Genomic DNA, 23,467 nt, shown 5'->3' on the forward strand with positions numbered 1-23,467 from the left:
CAGACAACAGTAGTTGGGGCAAATGCTGTATGGACATGTGGCATTTCTAGCAGGCAAAGGATCAAAGTCCAGGATTACAAGTACCCATTTTATCCAAACGTAACTAAAATACGGATGGTCTGGCAGCTTCCAGATACATCTGCAGAAAGCAACTGAACTGCTTATTTCAGAGTATTTGAACTCAAAGATGGGTATTTGAAGTTTACTGCATACTAAGAAAATGTACTCTAAAAGCAGGTTAAGTATTTGTAACACACATATGCCCGCCAGCCTTTTGTGGTAAATTTTCAGCCCACTGCCTTTGAGTTTGACTCTGCAAATCCTATAAGCTTTACATAAAAAACACAGAAGTAGGGAAGAACATTTAAATGGGAGAAGTATCTGAGCAACAGGATGTTTAGTTTGTACTCCATCATAAGCTAAAAATGTAGCAAGACTTTCTCCCCCCCGCTTCCCCAACCAAATGAAGCAACTTGGAATTCAATTAGCCTACAAGGAACAGGAGCTTACATTCTCGTCCTGGACCTCATCTGTACACATCACAACTTCACCACATAATTTGATATAATTGTCAATCTTTCCTCAAGTAAAACACAGGAGAGAAACTGCACAGTATGCTGAGGTCAGAACTGAGGCACACTGGTAGAACTGGGGGGAGGAGTGAAGCTTGCCTGCATGTGACACGTGACTTGCTTTTAGACATGTGAACACTATGTTAACTTTTGAAAAATATGCCAAGAAAACATGAATGTGACAATTAAGCTTTTTCCTTTATAGGTCTGTTTGATATCTTTCTTGCTATACTACTAATACTATAATAATACTAATTCTATATCTCGTGCTTTAGTGTTTATGTTTAAAAAGCTAATTAAGTAAATATAATGGGTTTCAAATAGAATGATTTGACACATAAAACATACAAATGAAAAGAGTCATTCCTTTTAGCAATGTGTATATCCAGTGCTTTACATTAGCATTATTAGCTAATTACTTTGTATATTTATTCTTTATCTACGTTCATCCTCAGACATTAGTGTCAAAGTAGGAGTTAAGCAACGACGTTGTTCCTTAAAAGATTTGTGTTACAAACAAAGCAAAAATAAAACCCTGGCAATGGACTGGAAGCATGCACTAGTGTGAACTGAAATATGAACAAAAAATAACATAACCAAGAGATTTCCATACTGACATAACATTGTTGCTTTTGAAAATTTAAATTTGGAGACATAACAGCATCAAACAGAACTTGCTGATTTATATGACCAAGCTATACAATACTGTATTAGCAGATACCATTAACCTGTTGCCACACATCCTACATTACAACTGACTAAAGGCCTGGATTTTTACAGGTTGGGAAGTCAGTGCTGCCAGAGCTTTCATTCTCCCTGGCCACAAAATAGTTGTTAATGACCAGTAAGGACTGACTACTCAGAAGAATACTTAAAAACAATAAAGCTAATCCTGAGAGATGCAAAGTAGCTCCCTCTGCCACTGAAGTAAACAGGAGGTTAGGAGTGAAACCTCCTTCAGGATCTGCCCCAAAGTTAACTTCTTTCCTGACCCCATGTAGGGAACAATGGAGGTTTCCACATTTCACTGTATAAACCAATAAATGGTTAGGGAGCAAACTGATTTGTTTATCAGCCACTGGTGCAAATATATGCCAAGAAATCCAATCAAAGCAGGGAAAAAAATGGCTACTAATAGCAATACAATGTGATTTTTTTCAATAATTTCCAGTCAGAGAATGACTAGTTACACAGTTTCAACACCTTTTCTCCTCTAACTAGTCATCATCTAACTGACTGAGAACAAAACACAATACACTTATGTCTTTAAATAATTAAGTTTGTAAGGAAAATGCATACAAATGTCAACATACGATGTTCAGAAATATTTGGGATTTGAGCTGGTATCTTGAGGATCACTTCCAAATACTTCCATCTGAAATTAAAAAAAAAATCACTATAATTATTTTCTATCTGAAAACATAGATTCAGCATGGGAACAAAACTAAGAACACTGAGTTAGCATATGGATCTCATTGCCCCTATACATTTTAGTCACTGAAACAAAAAGCTATTAATCAATATGTAAAAGCCATAAATTAACATAAACATTAATCATTCTAATACTCCTGGCGTGTCAGAATGATAATTTTTTTTCAGTCTTTCATTTTGACATACTCGCCTTTAGCTATCAGCTGGTTGACCTTTCTTAACACAGTTAAACATTTTCGGCATTGAAAATCTCACTGAAATAAACATTTTTGAGAAAGCCAAATATCATGGCTACACTTATCCCATTGCACTTGTTTTTAATATGTCAGGCTAAAATACAGCAGGAAAACACAGCTGAAATTGATGAAATTTTAGTGTTTCATAAACAGGTTCATTGCCCAGATTAAGGAAAAAGAACCCCATCTGTTTTGCTTTATGAAGCCATTAATTGCCCAGTAAAGTGCAATGATAAAACTACGGAAAGCCTTGTTTTAGGAGAAAGAAATCTGACACAAAGTACACAGTAGTTCAACTCCAAAACAGACTCCCCATATGGCTAATGCAAAAAGATATAGGACATCTAATGCCAAATCTCCTTGAAAAATTAAAGAATGTGAAAATGCACAAAATAAATGAAAAAAAGGCTTCACACAATTGTCTCTGTATAACACAACATTCAGGCTTAAAGTTGAATTCAAGTTTGCACACTTGATAAATCATTGCAATCTAGCAGAAAATTGATAAGCCAAGGGCCATCAAAAGGCTGTTTTGAGTAGCCTTTCAGTTCAGCCATGCATAGCAATCTGTCAGCAACAGAGATCTGTCTACCCAGCCTCCTAAATTAGGGGTGCTCCCAACGTCAGCATCGGGCATGAATCTCTTGCTTCCAACAGCAATAACTAGTTAATACTGTCCTCAGACTGCAAAGATTTAATTAAACACCTTCCAGACATTTTAGCAGACATTTCCTGAAATACTCTTGTTTAGTAGCAAACTATTAAAAAAAACAACTGACAGAGAAGAAATATATCAAGTTCTTACAGCAACTGAAATTAATCCGGCCAAACTTACATGTCTGCAATTAAGGATTCCGTAATTCTGAGCAATTAAAATATATACTTTATTAGAAAACTAATTAATTCTAGACACATATTTTTCCCATGACAAACTTTTATGATTACTTGATTTATTCCCTTATAATTACTATTTAATTAATCTAGCCCTGTATAATATTATACTATTTTTCTGGCACTCGACCAATAAAGACAGTAAATTGATTGCGGTTCCATTGTGCAACAGCAGACTCTGTAATGCCAGTTTCAACACCATGCTTATTTATTTGTCTGTTCTATTACTTTTCTTTTCCTCCCACAGGGCACATGAACATGAAACACAATACGCACCGGATAACTTTTTGTGTTCTATAGATTTTCTCCCTCTAAATGTGAAATATAACATATAACTTGTTTTAATTCAATATCAATGCATACGTAATATGATACTATATAATAAAAATACAACTCTTAAGAAATGACGTTACAGGTCTAACATATATAACACAAAATAGCTAGTCAATTGACTATTGACATACAGGGCCCGGGCCCTCAGCTAGAGTAAATTGGGTTAATTCTATTGATTGCCAGTTCCAGCACAGGAGATTATCCCATGATATCTGACAATAGGGGAGGACGGGTCAAATAAAATCTTTCATATTAATTTACAAAGTTCGTACAAAATACTACATTTATTTTAATGTCTCTGTCAGTTTTACCCGAATTAAACTTTTACTGTGTAACTTTAGCCTCCATTTAAAAAATTGAGTGACAAGTTTCAACCAGAATAAAAAACCCTCTCACACCTCACTTTATAAATAATTATTTCTGGAGGAGTGGTATCTGTTTGTACTAAACAATGTTACAACACAAACATACTTCTATTGGAAATATTTAACAGTGGCATTTTTGTTCTCGTCTTTACCACTTTAGAGGTAAAAACTATCCATTAAAAAACCCCACAAGCCACTGCTCACCCTTTACTGTTAGGAGGCTTTAAACTTCCTTCAGCATACCCTTTCCTGAAATCCTAGCACTGGCTGTCACCCCAAAGTTGGCACCCCATCTCTGTGTGTATTTTTTTCAGGAAGAGGAACTGAGAAGGGATTCATTTTAAACATATATGGAAGCAACATGATACTTCATATTCTTTTAAATCTTTTGAATCAGTTATTGGATTTTATGCTATTTTTTCTGCTACAAAATATACAACATTGACCACAGATACCACTTATCCAAAATGATCCTAATTCTAGAGCAGTGGTTCCCAAACTTTAACAACCTGTGAACCCCTTTCACTAAAATGTCACGTCTCACGAACCCCCTCCTAAAAATAAATATTTCCAGGGATTTTCTCCTTTACCTGAGTATAAATTATAAAAGCAGTGATCTTGGAAATATAAAATTTGTTTTTATGACATGCTTATTACACACTATTTACTATTAATTATTATTATTTATCATTACAGTATTTTTATTATATTATGAAAACAGCAACATTCTTCCAAGATCTCACTTTCGTAGCTTGTATCACTTTGAATAAGCCTGTTATAAGACAAGGCTCCTATGTTTCATCAAGGAGTATCAGATGTGAAACAGCATGAAGGTATTTAAGAAGCCAATTCAAAGAGTTCCTCCTACACAAACATTCAGGTCTTGAGCAGTCCAGGCAAACAACTTATTCTTCATAATAATTTAAAAAACAATACTAGCTGCCTATTTAATTTTAAAAACAGCAAAAAATATCCACCTCCCTTTCCATTTCTTATAAGGAGTCTTGAAGTTTAAATCTCCTCAGTGTGATAGATATGTTTGCTTTGATATGCTTAGCTCTTGGAAGTCCAAGGGCTCTGGGCTTCTGGCCCCGTGCTGCCCAGGGTCCCTAGGGACAGCTCTGTCTGCCATTAGGGAATTTTTTCCCCCGAGAACCCCCTGTAACATTTCGTGAACCCCCAGGGGTTCACAAACCCCAGTTTGGGAACCACTGTTCTAGAGGGAACAAGTTATTTCATTGTGCACTGTAAGAAACTGTACCCAAACTATCTCCTGGTTGAGCTCTCCGAAAAGGCTCCCAAAATATTTTCTTTTATCCTTGTTCCCCATTTTCTAAAACAGCACTGACAAAATACAAAATCATTGGAAAAGGCAGAGAGGAAGGAAAGTATTTTTATGGTTAAATTGAGCAAGAAATCCTATAAGCATTGCCACATTTCAGGATACATTTACAACAGAATATTGTATTTACTTTTTTCACATGGTTTCTGTTTTTAAGATTTATTTTATAGATATGTTTCAGACAACAACTGTTTAAAAAAATCCCCCTAAGTCACAAATAGTCAAAGTAAGCAAATAGTAAATCAGCTATTGTAGTTCCTGCTTGTTTTCATAGTCCATATTTTTGACCCAGTCCTGCAAATCCTTACTCACTTGAGCAATCCCTTTGAAGTTAGTGAGGTTTGCAGAATTAGGCCCTTAAATCAAAATATTAATTAATTATGGATATTACTGCACCCATAGAGATTAAATTCATTCCTTCTTTAGAATTTTTATGTTTGTTAACTAAGCCACCCTACTGCTACGAGGCAAGTATTATTATACATCATTTTACAGACAGAGAAACTGAGGCAGAGAGGCTAAGTGATTTGCCCATGGTAACAGAGAGCCACTGAAAGCACCAGGATCAGCATAGGATTTATGGTCTCCCAGATCTGTGCTCAAAACCCTCTGTAAGCACAATGAAAGTGAACTCACTAAAAGTTTGCTAAGAAAAGAGAAGTCTTTAAATTGTATAATAAGGGTGTGTGATGTTCTTTTACTCTATATTAATTCATTAGGTCAAAACTTGCAAACTTTATTAGGCAGAAGTCCCACTGGTGTCAGTGGGAGTTTTGCCTGAATAAGGACTGTAGAATATGGTCCATAATCTTTACTATTTCAAGAATCAATTTTTTATTTTTTTTTTAAAAAGGCCCAATGTCATGTATATCAACCATTTCAAATTTAGGATTCAGAGAAGCAGATTAAAATGCATTTTTCTGCTGTGTGTCTCACTAAAATTCAACATTCATTGGTATCAGCGCCTCCTTTTTGTCCACTGCGATTCCCATCAGATACAATATATGTAGATGTTATTTGGATAAGTCAAGTTATCAGATGTCAAAGTAGTCCAAGAAATGTGACAAGAATGCACCGTAATTCAGGTGCAAACAGGAATGACATTTACAGGGTAAATATTACCTGATCATCAAATACAACAAATGTTTATTTTAACTGATTAGCCTAATCTTAGATTTTAGATACAAAACCACAATTGTTCTTCCATGTGAATTTGATCACATAATTCTAGATCCATTTTCCATGACCACGTAGGATGCAGTTGTTAAATATACTTATTTTGAGAGAGACAAGTAGGGTGAGGTAATATCTTTAGATATTTAATATCTTTGGTAATATCTGAAGAAGAGCTCTGTGCAGCTCAAAAGCTTGTCTCTTCCACCAACAAAAAGTTGATCCATTAAAAGATATTACCTCACCTATCTGATCTCTCTCATATTCTGGTAGCAACATAGCTACAACAACGCTGCAATATTTATTTTCAACATTCCTGAGATAACAATATCAAACAGGCAATAGTCAAAATGTGAAGGATATTAATAAAAAGTGAGTGAACAACTGCAACACCAGTTCAATAATTCTTCAATGACCTTCATACTAGAATTTCTACTATTGAACCTTACAGATGCCCGGAACATTCTGATCAGTTAGCTCTTATAAATTTGTTAGTCTCTAAGGTGCCACAAGTACTCCTGTTCTTCTTTTTGCGGATACAGACTAACACGGCTGCTACTCTGAAATATTTTTAAGGGGTCATATCTTACATTAGCTGTTTATTTCTCTCTACTTGCTAAACCAAAAGTTCCTGAAGACAGTTAACATGTTTACTTATTTAAAGCTTCAGTCCCTTTGTCCAGTATGAACCACAATCGATCAAAAAAACCAAAACAAAAAACAAAACCCAACAGTGAAATCTAAAACTGTTTCACCATCTTAATTCTGAATCTTGAACCAGCCTGCAGTACCTGAACTTGAACTTCCAGCCTCTGAATGGGCTCTGAACAGCCCCCTTTTGTACTGCTCTTTTATGCTGTCAGGAACTGAAGTGTCAGTCTTTCATCAGATAATCAGATTATGTCAAATTCTGACCAAATTCATTAAGAAAACCTTTACGAGCATCATTATCTCAAACCAGAAAATCTAGATCAAAGTATAACAGATTTTACAGCACAATAAAACTGATTATAAATATTTAAACACTAATTAAAGTGCGTCCATTGTTAAAAAGCAAATAAATAATTGAAAGCTACCTCTCTTTATAAAACTATCCAAGTCCACCATATTTTCCACTGCTTCACAGAAAATCAAGGTCAAGATTGGGTGGAGGGTGGGAAGAAGTGCATATAAAAGGGAGTCATTTGAGAACATGGAGGATAGCTAGAGTTTTAAATCATTTGTCTGAAGTAAGCCACTCCAAATGTTCATTCCAGTGAAAGATTGTTAACTCTTTAATGTCTTTACTAAACCCCTTCCTACCAGACAAAGATCTGACAGACAATGTCAGCTGCTTAGGCAAGAGACTCCAGGTCGAGGGGATGGAAGTCACATCAGAAAGAATAAGGGAGAGAAGAATGTTTTTTTAAAATATTCGATGGTAAAAAAAATAATTGCCTAACAAAACTATACCAAAGTCTGCCAATTTTTGCTAAAATTTCCGTCGTCTCATCTGTGTGTATAAAGAGCTAGATAACCGAAATTTGGTGCCATTGTAAACATGTTTTGTTTTACTTTTCATACAGAGATATTGTGTCTATGTGCTATAAACTCTCATGTTTCATGTACTAAGAAGAAGAGAAAGTCCTAAGCAATTGCCTTTTCCTCCCCATTCCAAGTGGATATCAACCATAGATATCATTCTTTAAGAAGGAAACAGAGCATTCAGGAGAGGAAGGAATTAGGTATTGACTAATCAATGAACAACAGCAAAAAAAAAAGTCACCAATATTGGTTCAACTCACTTGGAAGTATAATCAGATTCTTCATCTGTAACTCAAATTTTAAAACTCGAATAATTGACGGAAAAGGGATGAATTTAGCCATTTTGAGTCAAAGATTTATTTCATAGCTTCATCCCAAATCCCGTATATTGTTAGGATCCCTTTCCCCTTTGAAGACTTAGTGAATGATTGAAGCTTCTGCTTTCTGAGAAACAGATAACACAAGACCAGTAATCTGACTCTAAACCACTGGATAAAGGCAGTTTGTTTCCTCTTAGCCCATCTGTCAACACCTCTTCAGTAATTAGTCCTAATTATTACAAAGGACTAGCCTCCCATTCGCATTATTAAATCAGAAATAGTATCATAGCCAGGTATCTTTCAACACCTACCAGACCAGCGACCTTCGATTTCATTGAATCTTCTATCAGTATCCGCCTTTGCAAGAGCCTAGGCAGTAATTTTAGCATCAGCTTCAAAGATGCAGATCCCACAGTGGAATTCCAGGGATGCATTCATATACACATCCACATCATGTGACAGGAGAGCAAGCAACATAATTGACCTTTGCATTGTTCCCTAAACTACCGTGATATCAAACACACATTCAGTTTTATACAACAGAACTTTTTTTGTGCTTATAAAAGTCTTCCTTTGAACTAAATACTAATAGGGAAGCTAATGGCATCCTGGTTGTAAATATAACAATTTAACATTTTTAAGGAATAATAATGAGGTATTGCTATAATTTGGAACAACCAGAGGTATTTTTTTTCTCGTAAGGAGGACTTGCACAAATAAAACAAAGCAGCCCCTTCTATCCCCAACATGGGCTTGTGCCTGTATAAAGAAGGTTTGATGGGTTCTTCTTTATTTTTATATATATATATATATATATTTCCCCTATATTTGAAATTCTCCTCTGGAAGGCTTTATATGTCTGGAAAACATATATGGTTGCAACATCACAGATACCAAGGAAGTTAAACTTAATTAATTGAGAAAAGTCTTTGTTTTTGTTAACATATATTTAAGCAAAACTCTTGAAAGAAAAAGGTGTCTGTGTTAAGGATTCAGCACCCTTTCCCTTAAAGGCAAAGAGTGTAGTCACGATACACAGCTGAGACCACTAGTGAGGTCTTGTTTACACTGGGATTTTCAGACACCAGTGCAAACCCCTAGCTTAGACATGGTGCATTGCTATAAAGGCACTGGTGCATGCTATGACTTGCACCAATGCGACACTAAGGGTTTGTCCGGATACAGATACAGCAGTGCAGCTACATACAAAAACTTCAGTGTAAACAAAGCGAGTCCTCCAACAAAAACAGGGTAAACAAGACATGATGTCCCTAATGTTTTGTCTGCTCATATTTTACCTTAGAAACATTTTACGAAGGCACAAGCTCATTTCCTCATCTAGCATCCCCTCTGCAGGTCACTTTTAAAACCAACAAAAAGTTTTATAATGATCAGAAGTTAATTATTTTACAGGAAATAGCCATTCAGTTTATTTAGGGTGAAATTCTACCTAACTAGCAAACAGCTTGAATGATTAGGATTTGTGGCAGGGCACTAAGTGAGAATGGAAATGGGTGGGAATCACACACACACGTCTGCAAGGACTTTATAGCCCCTCTATGGCGCTATTGAAGCCCATGGAGTGGTATAGGGGCTGCAACTCCTATGTGAGGGTTTGGGGCCACGGAAGCCATGGAAGTATTAAACCCATGGCCTCTTCTCCAATCCACCTGTTGCAGTTCCCTCTAAACTGGTCTATTTGGAATTTTCATGAAGACATCTCTGCAGCACACAGGGAGTGTGCAGGTACTCTGTGGAAATACTCCATTCCAATTTTCCATATACATCCCTCTATACTACAGGACTTACATGGTGCACAGGGCATCATGCAGCACATCCGCACCTGGATCAGTTTCCCCGTCATAAGTAACTCAACCTCATGCCAGCAACAACAAAAAGCTACTAAAGCTAACATCCCCAGTCTCATATTTTTCCTATCAAATGTCATTATAACCATAATTAGCAATAGATAGGTACTGAAAGACCAATGGATCCAACTTTGAAATGCGTATAAATATTTCAAATACCATATTAATAAGGCATCCATTAAAATCAATATTAACGCGCTTAGTACACAATACTCTTATTACATTTCCCTTTATAAAGCTCTAATGGTCGTACTAATAGCTCCAGCATAAGGTGGAGTTTTCCTCCTTACAATGTCACTTCTATCATTAACATTTTTTTTAATAAAAATCAAAATCAGATGTTCTTTTTAAAGGAAAAAGGTGTTTCTCTATTGAATAAATATTATTCCAGTTAGTCTACCCAGCATAAGACTCTCCTGAGCTCTAAGAATTTTAAGATATCTGTAGTAGGGCTAAGCAAGTGAGAAAAGGGTAAATACTGAAGGTGAGTACTTGGGCAAGCAGGTGGTGACTGTACTGTTCAAATGCTGGAGAAATGGCATAGTAGTTTAAATACATTTTTAAAAACACTTAGATTTCCTGGAACTACCAGTTAAAATCCCAGCGGAATGACTGTCCTTCATCCTTCTACATTAAACAGCCCACTTCCATCTACCACGTGTTTATCTTTCAGTGCAGACCTTTAAAGAGTCTATCTGTTCTACATCAACACTAAAGAACACTCAGCACTTTTTGTAAGAGTTTGCGTTGGTGTCCCTGGCCAAAATCCCTGTCCTCCACACTACAGTGCAGCATACCAGTTGGCTACCACTCTCCACCCCAGAGTTGGCTGCCTTTCAATGGAGTATTTTACATATGGACAAATCCTGCCCTACTTTAAGGTCACTTGGTGTCATCTGAAAAGCTGGGGATGGAATGGGTATTTCTTATATGCACCTCTCATCATCTTAGTTTCCATAAAAATGTGCAACTAAATGTTTGATCAAAAAATGAAAAGTAATAATTATACGAACAGGCACATACAATGTAGCCTGGAAAAGAAAATAGGCACAGCCAGGAAGGATCAAAGAGAAAATTCATCCAAACTCAGGGGACTAAGGAGCAGGTGTCCATATCTCCCAGACTCTGGGGCTATGGGGGCAGTTCAGCCCCCAGCGCAGGCTAGGGCAGCCCTAACTCACATTCCCAGCTCTCATAGCATGTATGGGTCTTGCAGCAACAGGAAACAGCCAGCGTGCAGTAAGGCCATCTATCATCCTCCCTTTCTCCTATGGACTGCCTCAGAAACACCCCAGCCCTGAAATGATTATGGGAGTGATCCTGCAGTCTTTATTCAGGTTAAACTCCCGCTGAATTTTTGCACTCAATTTAATAAAATCACTAGAAATTACATATTATAGGTGTTGTAATGATGCTGACTCTGTTATATGAACACCATGTAAAAAGAAAGATCTAATGACTATATTCTTGTATAATGGTTCTTTGAACAAAAGCTAACTGGTATAGATTTGTTTCTGATATTTACATGGCAAGGATTTGTAAACTAGTTAAAAGTCCCTAAATAAAATAAACAAACAAATAGAAAAAAAACCTGGAGTTTAACCTGAATAAAGACTGCAGGATAAGGCCCCATATTTCCAACACAGTTTTTACAAGGAGAAACGAGGCCCTGCTTTGTTCAATTGCTGGCGACCCACCTCTGCACAAGTTGCAAAACTGTGTATTTATTTGCATATGACACTATTCTAAGGCAACGCCCTTTTGCAGTTTCCTTAGTGGTAAAATGGCCCTATCCTCCAAATGCTGACAATACAAAAGGAACTTGACAGACTATTCACGTGAAGAATGTTTGTGCAGGTTTGCATCACAGCACCATGAAATGTTCACTTGGTTCCTATTTTTAAAGGACCTCAAAACATAAAAGTTTTCAAAATCATATATTTTGTATAAAACAGTATTATAATTTACCTTGCAAGATCTTCAGTCTCTTGCTCTTGCAAAAACTGCAAGTACTGGGTTCACGGAAGAACTATGTGCCAAGAGTATTATATCCACTATTGCAATAAATTCTTCATGGTTGAGGCTAGGCCCTTTTTTTACATGAGTGACCTTTGTTTATGTTTGCAGAATGTTATTCTAAAGTTTTATTGGATGCTATGAAATGTGTGTGTTCATGAATTTCTTGTGGATATAAGAGGAGATAGATTTCAAAACCACATGTAAAAGATAACAGAATAGAGGATTGTATTCTAAACAAGTGCTCAAAATAGCTAAACCCTAGTCAGTATTGTGATAATGTGGACAAGTCATACATCATGTGAAGCATATACCCCACTATAAACATATATTCAAATGTGAATTCAGTATAACCAGGATTAAATATGAATCACATGCTTAAGCAGAGAGTTTTTTTAAAATCTGAAAGTCAAAGCTTTTTTCTACACAGCACTGTAAATTTAGATTTCCTAAACTGTTATTCCTTGCTTTAGTTATTGGTACATTTATGGTTTGGCAAAATAACTCCTTTAAGTAAACTGAATACTTTATACATTTTAAGTGCACAGATTATATTTAATAAAAGCCACTACTATAATTTTTATAAAACTTGGCTGGATTTCACTGGCTGGACTTCGGGTATTTTTAAATCCCTGGAGAGCTTGGTATGGAATGTATCTGTTCACTATTTTTACCAGTCTCTAATAAATAGTGTTGCTGACCCTCTGGAACCTAAATTGTAGGTATTCTTCATATACCCATTCAGCACTGGGCATTTTGGATTCAGTTTATATTCAGCACTTGGCTCTGAAAGAAAGTCCCAGGCATCCACCAGAGCTGTAATTTCAGGCAATCAACAGGAATGTTAAAGGCCTTACACCATCAGGAGCCTGATTCTGAGAGCTGCTGTGCACCCACAACTCCCAATGAAGTCAGTGGTTTTAAAGTTTCAGCACTTCTCAGTCAGATTTTTTTCTTCAAGGACCCATTCACAGTCCATTCTATTCCACAGCAGCTTTCCCACTGACTGCTAAAGGTGCACCCTCCACAGTTGCTGGAAGAACTAAGAAGGGAACAAAGCAGACAAAGCATAAAAATCATCAACAAGATCAGAAAGAAGAAACATTACATTGCATTAAAGTAGTTACCAGAAATTAGGACTTCTCTAAAATATTCGCAACAGGCTAGATTGCGCCTTGAGACTCAGCCCTGTGTCAGGGCAGCACATAGCTACACCACTGAAGGAGGAACACCAGGAAGAAACTGACTTGGAGAGCCACACAATTCCTTCCCTGCTCCCTTCTTGTTCGGGAGGAGAGTAAGTTTGGGTGAAGCTTACTCCTTATTTCTAGCCAGCACCTCAGGCCAGCACATAGAGGAGAGCCCATTTCCTGCCCCCTCCCCCCTTCTCAGGGTGGTGGTGGTGGAAATATTAAGCATGCAGGTTTTATGGTCCCTCCTTTCCCTCCAAAGCATTCAAAAGCAGCCATGGCATGGGGTCAAGAGGGGAGATGGTGGAATGGAACATAGGAGGGCACACTTACTTCCCACTACTCCCCTGGTAGGGCTAGAGACAAACTTGTCCAATGCTGGCATTACCATGGCACAGAAGAAGAATGCTATTTAAGAAGAAGATACACTTCAAGTACCTAAGTACAATAACTCACATTTCATGGGTCTGATAGAGATTTTCCTTACCTTTTTTAAATATAGGGTACATTTTAAATATTTAATTACATTTTGGAGCCATCTGGTTACACAGCATTTATGGCGTAAAAGATACCACAATTAAGTGTGTTGGTTTGTTATATAAATAGGGAACAGTAAAATAGAGGTAGGTTTTACCTCCATTATATTGATGGAGAAACAGTCCAAGAGAGATTACATGTCTTGTTAAGGGCTCAAAAGTAGCTATTTTAGAATAGGAACTCCTGAGTTCTAATCCTAACACCCACTCCTGTGATTAGACCACTAGACTGTGCCTGTCTCTCACAGAAATGTTTTTTTTTAAATTGTGGAAAGGCAGTGTTGTCTAGCGGTTAGAGGGGAAAATAGTAGTCTGGAGGATACGAGTTCCTTTCCTAACTTGGCCACAGAGTTACTGTGTCCCCTCGCTTATGACTAGTCACTCAGGGAAACTGAGGTCTAGTGAGGCATGAAAATATCAAAGATCTTGAAGACTGAAGAACGTATTTAATAGTTATGAAGCATTTCAGTTCACCTTTAAATGAAATTTCATCTAATAAATGGGCTCCACATGGACACAGGTGTCTGCCTGCATGCATCTTATTGGAAGGCCAGGGCTCAGTTCATTAATGTTGTAAATCACCTTGACGATTATATTAAAAACCTTGCATTTCTATATTGGAAAAATGAGTCATAATAACCTAACTCTTATTCATGAATACCATCCAAAATGTAGGAAATTATATACAACCCTTCCTTTGGCAAATGATTTAAATAACTGATCTGTCATAGAAAAAAGACAGATGATAAAACAGTTTAATTCTAGTGGCTCAATTGTGGTGCTAAATCACAGTTCAGGATAGAAGGTAGCAAGGATGCACAATGACCAGGAGCACACCATCACCTACCTCAAGTAAGGGGGAAATCAGATATTGCACCATCCAGGGATAGGGTGCAGCGTGTGCCCTCCTAGAACAGGGTGGTTCTGCTAGTCAGTAAAGTGGAGCATGGCCCTGTCATCTCCCTCCATATATGATGCAGCTAGCGTTGCTGCGAGAACTAGCTTAGAGCACAGCTTGCAATCTGTAAAACTCAAACGCTGTCACTGAACCAGGCTCCTGTGTGGGTGCACAAAGGTAGGTGGGTGAGGAGGTTCCCTATATCCTCTCACCCCAACTTGTTCACCCCAGCAGGGATGGGCTGAACTATAACTCATTCTGAAAAATTTCTTACATTTGACAATAAACTAAAATATTTTGTAACCCACACACCTCCTGGGTGTGCTGTTCTGTCCCCTCTAGTGGCACCCAAACCACTTAGATATTAATGAGTCTGCTCTACAGCTAAGGGCCAGTTGGCTTTTAGCTCATGCAGCAGAGGCTTATGCACTAAGCTACAGAGGTCCCAGGTTCGATCCCGCGTGCCGACAACGACTGGGGTCTGTCGGTGTTACAATTTCATGCAACAAAAAGAAAAAATAATCCATTTTAATCCACCCGCACCGCTTTGATAAACCATTTGGTCTCTCGTTTCACCTAAACAAGCATGGGTGCGTGACGGTTTACGGAGCTGTTTGAGCACCCAGTAAAGTGTACATGGTTGATTAAGCTCTACTACCCCCTTTCTTTCTCAACCACTGGGAACTAACAAGCAAAACAAAGTATGTTAAGCAGCACACTTCCAAGCTGGGATGGCGGCCACTTCTATGGTTAACACCAACAATCCCCATTAATAATAAAAAAAAAGGAATTTCATTAGCTTCACTTGTAGGGAGGGAGTGGGAGGAATGATGTGTCAAACTGCAGTCAAGGAAGTACATATGCCAACTGGAAAAACTGACTATAAACAGCTTTCTTACATAAACACAGAAGGAAGTAACCAACACCCTCAATTGTTCAGTAAGGAGTGGGGGGTCTGTAAATGCAACTAGAAAAAACAAACAAAACTGAAACAATTCCTGAATATTCCTTCTGCGCATAATTATCCCCATATTCGTTGTTCTAATTCAACAAGGTGAAACTGCCAACAGGTGTTAGAATTTGAGGCACAAATGATAAAACTAAAAGACAAACGAAGTGCAAAGTCAAAATGGGCCAATCATAAAAAAAGAACAAATTTATGCTGGACTAAATTCTAGTAGGCAAGGCACATAAACGAGCATCAGGAAGACTGAGAAGGGAGCAGTGGGAAAGCTGGCTGATCTGGGGAGACTGCTATGCGGGCCCATTGCAATTTCCCTTGTGGATTATCTAAACGGGGAAAAGCCATGGTTTACAGTGGTAACATGCACACGCAGCCACCCAGACCAAATAACAGTCCCTGCTCACAGGTCTCTTAGCAGAAATAAAATCTCCAATGGAGCTACATCCAAAGGGGTGGTCAAAAAATAATTAGATAAGTTCATGGAAGATAGGGCCATCAATGGCTATTAGACAAGATGTCAGGGATGATTCTCATACTCTGGGTGTCCGTAAACCTCTGACTGCCAGAAGCTGGGACTGGATGACAGGGCATGGATCACTTGATAATTGTCCTGTTCTGTTTATTCCCTCTGAAGCATCTAACACCAGCCACTGTGGGAAGACAGGATACTGGGCGAGATGGACCACTGGTCTGACCCAGTATGGCCGTTCTTAAATTCTTATGGTCTCAAGCAGAGCTAATGTAAGGCAAATGTGAAGAATGAGCTCTCAGAACTGGAGACTCTCATACAATACCAGCCTTCTACACAAACTTCAACGTGGCTGGACTTTACAAAAATGAGACAAGCCATTTACAATGCACATTTCACTTCTCTACAGTGGAAAAAGGACTGTAAGCTATCTAAACTAATACCTGCTACTGGGGGCTATAACAATGGTACCCTCAACTCATCTAACAACATTGTCAATCTTTCCAACCACACACTTAGCCCAGCAGAAGAGTCTGTCCTATCTCGGGGACTCTCTTTCTGTCCCACCATCCCCACGAACATGATACAGTTCTGCGGTGATTTGGAAGCCTACTTTCGTCGTCTCCGACTCAAGGAATATTTTCAACGCACCACTGAACAGTGCACTGACCCACAGGAACCTTCCTACCAACACTACAAGAAGAGGAACTCTGCGTGGACTCCTCCTGATGGTCGAAATGACAGACTGGACCTCTACATAGAGTGTTTCCGCAGACGTGCACAGGCTGAAATTGTGGACAAACAACATCACTTGTCCCATAACCTCAGCCGTACAGAACGCAATGCCATCCACAGCCTCAGAAACAACTCTGACATTATCATCAAAGGGGCTGACAAAGGAGGTGCTGTAGTCATAATGAACAGGTCAGATTATGAACAGGAGGCTGCCAGGCAACTCTCCAAGACCACATTCTACAGGCCACTATCCTCTGATCCTACTGAGGAATACCAAAAGAAACTACACCATCTGCTCAAGAAACTCCCAGCTACAGTACGGGAACAAATCTACATGGACACACCCCCAGAACCCCGACCAGGGGTATTCTATCTGCTACCCAAGATCCATAAACCCGGAAACCCTGGACGCCCCATCATCTCAGGCATTGGTACTCTGACAGCAGGATTATCTGGCTATTTGGACACTCTCCTCAGACCCTATGCTACCAGCACTCCCAGCTATCTTCGAGACACCACCGACTTCCTGAGGAAACTACAGTGCATTGACGTTCTTCCTGAAAACACCATCCTGGCCACCATGGATGTAGAAGCACTTTATACCAATATTCCACATGAGGATGGACTACAAGCTGTCAGGAACAGTATCCCTGATGAGGCCACAGCAAGCCTGGTGGCTGAGCTTTGTGACTTTGTCCTCACCCACAACCACTTCAGATTTGGGGACAACTTATACCTTCAAGTCAGTGGCACTGCTATGGGTACCCGCATGGCCCCACAGTATGCCAACATTTTTATGGCTGACTTAGAACAACGCTTCCTCAGCTCTCGTCCCCTAGTGCCCCTCCTCTACTTGCGCTACATTGATGACATCTTCATCATATGGACCCACGGAAAGGAGGCCCTTGAAGAATTCCACCTGGACTTCAACAATTTCCACCCCACCATCAACCTCAGCCTGGACCAGTCCACACAAGAGATCCACTTCCTGGACACTACAGTACAAATAAGTGATGGTCACATAAACACCACCCTATACCGGAAACCTACTGACCGCTATACGTACCTACATGCCTCCAGCTTCCATCCAAGACACATCATACGATCCATTGTCTACAGCCAAGCCCTAAGATACAACCGAATTTGCTCCAACCCCTCAGACAGAGACAAACACCTACAAGATCTTTATCAAGCATTCGTAAAACTACAATACCCACCTGGGGAAGTGAGGAAACAGATTGACAGAGCAAGACGGGTACCCAGAAATCACCTACTACAGGACAGGCCCAACAAGGACAATAACAGAACACCACTGGCCATCACATACAGCCCCCAGCTAAAACCTCTCCAGCGCATTATCCACGACCTACAACCTATCCTGGAAAATGATCCCTCACTCTCACAGACCTTGGGAGGCAGGCCAGTCCTTGCTTACAGACAACCCCCCAACCTGAAGCAAATACTCACCAGCAACTACACACCACACCACAGAAACACCAACCCAGGAACCTATCCCTGTAGCAAACCTCGTTGCCTACTCTGTCCCCATATCTACTCTGGCAACAGCATCAGAGGACCCAACCACATCAGCCACACCATCAGGGGCTCATTCACCTGCACATCCACTAATGTCATATATGCCATCATGTGCCAGCAATGCCCCTCTGCCATGTACATTGGCCAAACCGGACAGTCCCTCCGCAAAAGAATAAATGGACACAAATCGGACATCAGGAATGGTAACATACACAAGCCAGTAAGTGAACACTTCAATCTCCCTGGTCATTCTATCACAGATTTAAAAGTCACTGTCATTGAACAAAAAAACTTCAGAAACAGACTTCAAAGAGAAACAGCAGAACTAAAATTCATTTGCAAATTCAACACCATTAATCTGGGCTTGAATAGGGATTGGGAGTGGCTGGCTCACTACAGAAGCAGCTTTTCCTCTCCTGGAATTGACACCTCCTCATCTATTATTGGGAGTGGACTACATCCACCCTGATTGAATTGGCCTTGTCAACACTGGTTCGCCACTTGTGAAGTAACTCCCTGCTCTCCATGTGTCTGTATATAATGCCTGCATCTGTAACTTTCACTCTATGCATCCGAAGAAGTGAGGTTTTTACTCACGAAAGCTTATGCCCAAATAAATCTGTTAGTCTTTAAGGTGCCACCAGACTCTTTGTTGTTTTTGTAGATACAGACTAACACGGCTACCCCCTGATACTTGACAACATGCAAGGCACTAAATTTAGCCGTATGGAGTGGAAATCCATCAACCTCAACAAAAAACTTGCACAGATACAGACAGACATCATCTTCCTCTCCAAATGCAAACAGATGGACATCATACCAAAAGGACTGAAGGTAAAAAATCCATTGCAATCAACATACTACACTGAGTATGGTGAGAGACTGTGCCACACACTCTCAAAGAAACTGAGGAACCACCTGATCAGCATCCTGTACAGCAGACAGGAGAAGATCAAGAATGAGCTCTCAGAACTGGAGACTCTCATACAATACCAGCCTTCTACACAAACTTCAACGTGGCTGGACTTTACAAAAATGAGACAAGCCATTTACAATGCACATTTCACTTCTCTACAGTGGAAAAAGGACTGTAAGCTATCTAAACTAATACCTGCTACTGGGGGCTATAACAATGGTACCCTCAACTCATCTAACAACATTGTCAATCTTTCCAACCACACACTTAGCCCAGCAGAAGAGTCTGTCCTATCTCGGGGACTCTCTTTCTGTCCCACCATCCCCACGAACATGATACAGTTCTGCGGTGATTTGGAAGCCTACTTTCGTCGTCTCCGACTCAAGGAATATTTTCAACGCACCACTGAACAGTGCACTGACCCACAGGAACCTTCCTACCAACACTACAAGAAGAGGAACTCTGCGTGGACTCCTCCTGATGGTCGAAATGACAGACTGGACCTCTACATAGAGTGTTTCCGCAGACGTGCACAGGCTGAAATTGTGGACAAACAACATCACTTGTCCCATAACCTCAGCCGTACAGAACGCAATGCCATCCACAGCCTCAGAAACAACTCTGACATTATCATCAAAGGGGCTGACAAAGGAGGTGCTGTAGTCATAATGAACAGGTCAGATTATGAACAGGAGGCTGCCAGGCAACTCTCCAAGACCACATTCTACAGGCCACTATCCTCTGATCCTACTGAGGAATACCAAAAGAAACTACACCATCTGCTCAAGAAACTCCCAGCTACAGTACGGGAACAAATCTACATGGACACACCCCCAGAACCCCGACCAGGGGTATTCTATCTGCTACCCAAGATCCATAAACCCGGAAACCCTGGACGCCCCATCATCTCAGGCATTGGTACTCTGACAGCAGGATTATCTGGCTATTTGGACACTCTCCTCAGACCCTATGCTACCAGCACTCCCAGCTATCTTCGAGACACCACCGACTTCCTGAGGAAACTACAGTGCATTGACGTTCTTCCTGAAAACACCATCCTGGCCACCATGGATGTAGAAGCACTTTATACCAATATTCCACATGAGGATGGACTACAAGCTGTCAGGAACAGTATCCCTGATGAGGCCACAGCAAGCCTGGTGGCTGAGCTTTGTGACTTTGTCCTCACCCACAACCACTTCAGATTTGGGGACAACTTATACCTTCAAGTCAGTGGCACTGCTATGGGTACCCGCATGGCCCCACAGTATGCCAACATTTTTATGGCTGACTTAGAACAACGCTTCCTCAGCTCTCGTCCCCTAGTGCCCCTCCTCTACTTGCGCTACATTGATGACATCTTCATCATATGGACCCACGGAAAGGAGGCCCTTGAAGAATTCCACCTGGACTTCAACAATTTCCACCCCACCATCAACCTCAGCCTGGACCAGTCCACACAAGAGATCCACTTCCTGGACACTACAGTACAAATAAGTGATGGTCACATAAACACCACCCTATACCGGAAACCTACTGACCGCTATACGTACCTACATGCCTCCAGCTTCCATCCAAGACACATCATACGATCCATTGTCTACAGCCAAGCCCTAAGATACAACCGAATTTGCTCCAACCCCTCAGACAGAGACAAACACCTACAAGATCTTTATCAAGCATTCGTAAAACTACAATACCCACCTGGGGAAGTGAGGAAACAGATTGACAGAGCAAGACGGGTACCCAGAAATCACCTACTACAGGACAGGCCCAACAAGGACAATAACAGAACACCACTGGCCATCACATACAGCCCCCAGCTAAAACCTCTCCAGCGCATTATCCACGACCTACAACCTATCCTGGAAAATGATCCCTCACTCTCACAGACCTTGGGAGGCAGGCCAGTCCTTGCTTACAGACAACCCCCCAACCTGAAGCAAATACTCACCAGCAACTACACACCACACCACAGAAACACCAACCCAGGAACCTATCCCTGTAGCAAACCTCGTTGCCTACTCTGTCCCCATATCTACTCTGGCAACAGCATCAGAGGACCCAACCACATCAGCCACACCATCAGGGGCTCATTCACCTGCACATCCACTAATGTCATATATGCCATCATGTGCCAGCAATGCCCCTCTGCCATGTACATTGGCCAAACCGGACAGTCCCTCCGCAAAAGAATAAATGGACACAAATCGGACATCAGGAATGGTAACATACACAAGCCAGTAAGTGAACACTTCAATCTCCCTGGTCATTCTATCACAGATTTAAAAGTCACTGTCATTGAACAAAAAAACTTCAGAAACAGACTTCAAAGAGAAACAGCAGAACTAAAATTCATTTGCAAATTCAACACCATTAATCTGGGCTTGAATAGGGATTGGGAGTGGCTGGCTCACTACAGAAGCAGCTTTTCCTCTCCTGGAATTGACAGCTCCTCATCTATTATTGGGAGTGGACTACATCCACCCTGATTGAATTGGCCTTGTCAACACTGGTTCGCCACTTGTGAAGTAACTCCCTGCTCTCCATGTGTCTGTATATAATGCCTGCATCTGTAACTTTCACTCTATGCATCCGAAGAAGTGAGGTTTTTACTCACGAAAGCTTATGCCCAAATAAATCTGTTAGTCTTTAAGGTGCCACCAGACTCTTTGTTGTTTTTGTAGATACAGACTAACACGGCTACCCCCTGATACTTGAAAACTACCTATGTCACTTAGCCTGCATCAGGCATGTTTTGGCTCATTATGTTTTTAAAAAGTCACAATCTTCTAGTTATGGGGCTGGAACTTATCAGTGTTAATCAAAGAACAGTAGGGCAATATATCAGTATAAGTATATTCTGCCAACCCCTGATAATTAACAGATCGTAAAACTGACAGATAGTCCTGTAGGAGTCAGGATTTCTAATGCATTGGTAGCAGCAAGGTTATGTTACTCTTACGGTTTCTTATCAGGGTTTTAATTTCATTTGCTTTCTGCATCTACCTTCTAAATCCCTGACCAATCAGAAACAGAGCAGATGTCAGTCAGCATAAAGAAAGAAACAGTAGACAAAAATGTGTCAAACTGATTTTGAATTTTTTTAAATAATAATTAAAAGCACACAGAGCTAAGTGCTCATACCACATCAGGCTTCCTATTTGGGACAAAGCTTCATCACTCTTTATCCCATTTCCCAGTCATGCCAAAAAGTTACCTTTGCTTTCCCAAGGACAACAGTGACTTATTGTGACACAACTTGTCAGTTTGTGCACTCAGATGGCTGTGGTGGCAGTAAAGAGAAGAGACACAGGTATATCCCTTGACACTATACGTGTAATATTTGATAGAAAAACTTAGGAGTTTCTTAGGTATATATTCTAAAATATAGAAAATAAAATGTTTAAGAGCTATGTGCAGAGGCAACTTTGTGATAAATCAATCTCTCTTCCATTTTAAATTCAAGCTCATCTCTGTCTATAAGGTGCTACACAGTTCTGTCCCAGCTTAAGTCTCACTTCTAGCTATCACCTATTCTCCCACTTATATCCATGCTCTGCCAATTCAGCTCACCTTGTTGCTCCCCTGCTCTCCTTTGGCCATAGGCATGCCCATGCCTTTTTTCATGCTGCACACTATACCCGGCACACCCTCACTGACCCTGTAAAGTATATAACCACAGTCTCCCACTTCAAATCCCCCCCTCACAATGTAGTTATTTTGGTCAACCTGGCCTTCACCCTGCTTTCACTCTGGACACTACTTCCTCCTCCCCCATTTTAATAAGTTAAAATGCATATATAACAACAAGCATACCTCACAATCTTTCTCTGATCTAATTCATGCATTCCCTTACCCTCTCCCTTTCTTTGTCATCCATCCTTGCTGTGTTGTCTAGTCCAGCACTCTATTCTCCCACCTCTACTCACACTGTATAGTACTTTATTCCACAAATAGTCCCATTGATTTCAGATGGCAGAATCTGGCCCTGTAAAACATCATCCACATCTATGACACAGAATAAAAAATAATGTTCACAGAACTGATGTGTTTGCATAATTCCTCTTTCCACACCCCTCAAATGATCAAATCTTCTGCTGTTCAAATTCCATTCTTGATGATGGAAACTTGCATTTGAAGGAAAGGCAG

At 40.0% G+C, this 23,467-nt stretch overlaps 1 protein-coding gene across 8 annotated transcripts in view; it reads right to left on the reverse strand.

Moving 5' to 3' along the window:
- GNB1L (G protein subunit beta 1 like) overlaps positions 1 to 23,467 on the reverse strand; it is a 64,118-nt gene that overhangs the window by 32,561 nt on the left and 8,090 nt on the right. For 5 of the 8 annotated variants that reach the window (XR_008442500.1, XR_008442499.1, XM_054006210.1 and 2 more), the window contains exon 2: positions 1,886 to 1,947. The exons of 2 other annotated variants lie outside the window; for them this stretch is intronic. The gene's annotated coding sequence lies outside the window, so the exon portion shown is untranslated. Of the gene's footprint in view, positions 1 to 1,871; positions 1,948 to 23,467 lie in introns of all 8 variants that reach the window. One more of the 8 variants, XM_054006209.1, reaches the window with a different exon arrangement.

This window comes from Malaclemys terrapin, chromosome 16, assembly GCF_027887155.1.
Source record: "Malaclemys terrapin pileata isolate rMalTer1 chromosome 16, rMalTer1.hap1, whole genome shotgun sequence".
In the NCBI taxonomy this organism is placed as follows: Eukaryota; Metazoa; Chordata; order Testudines; family Emydidae; genus Malaclemys; species Malaclemys terrapin.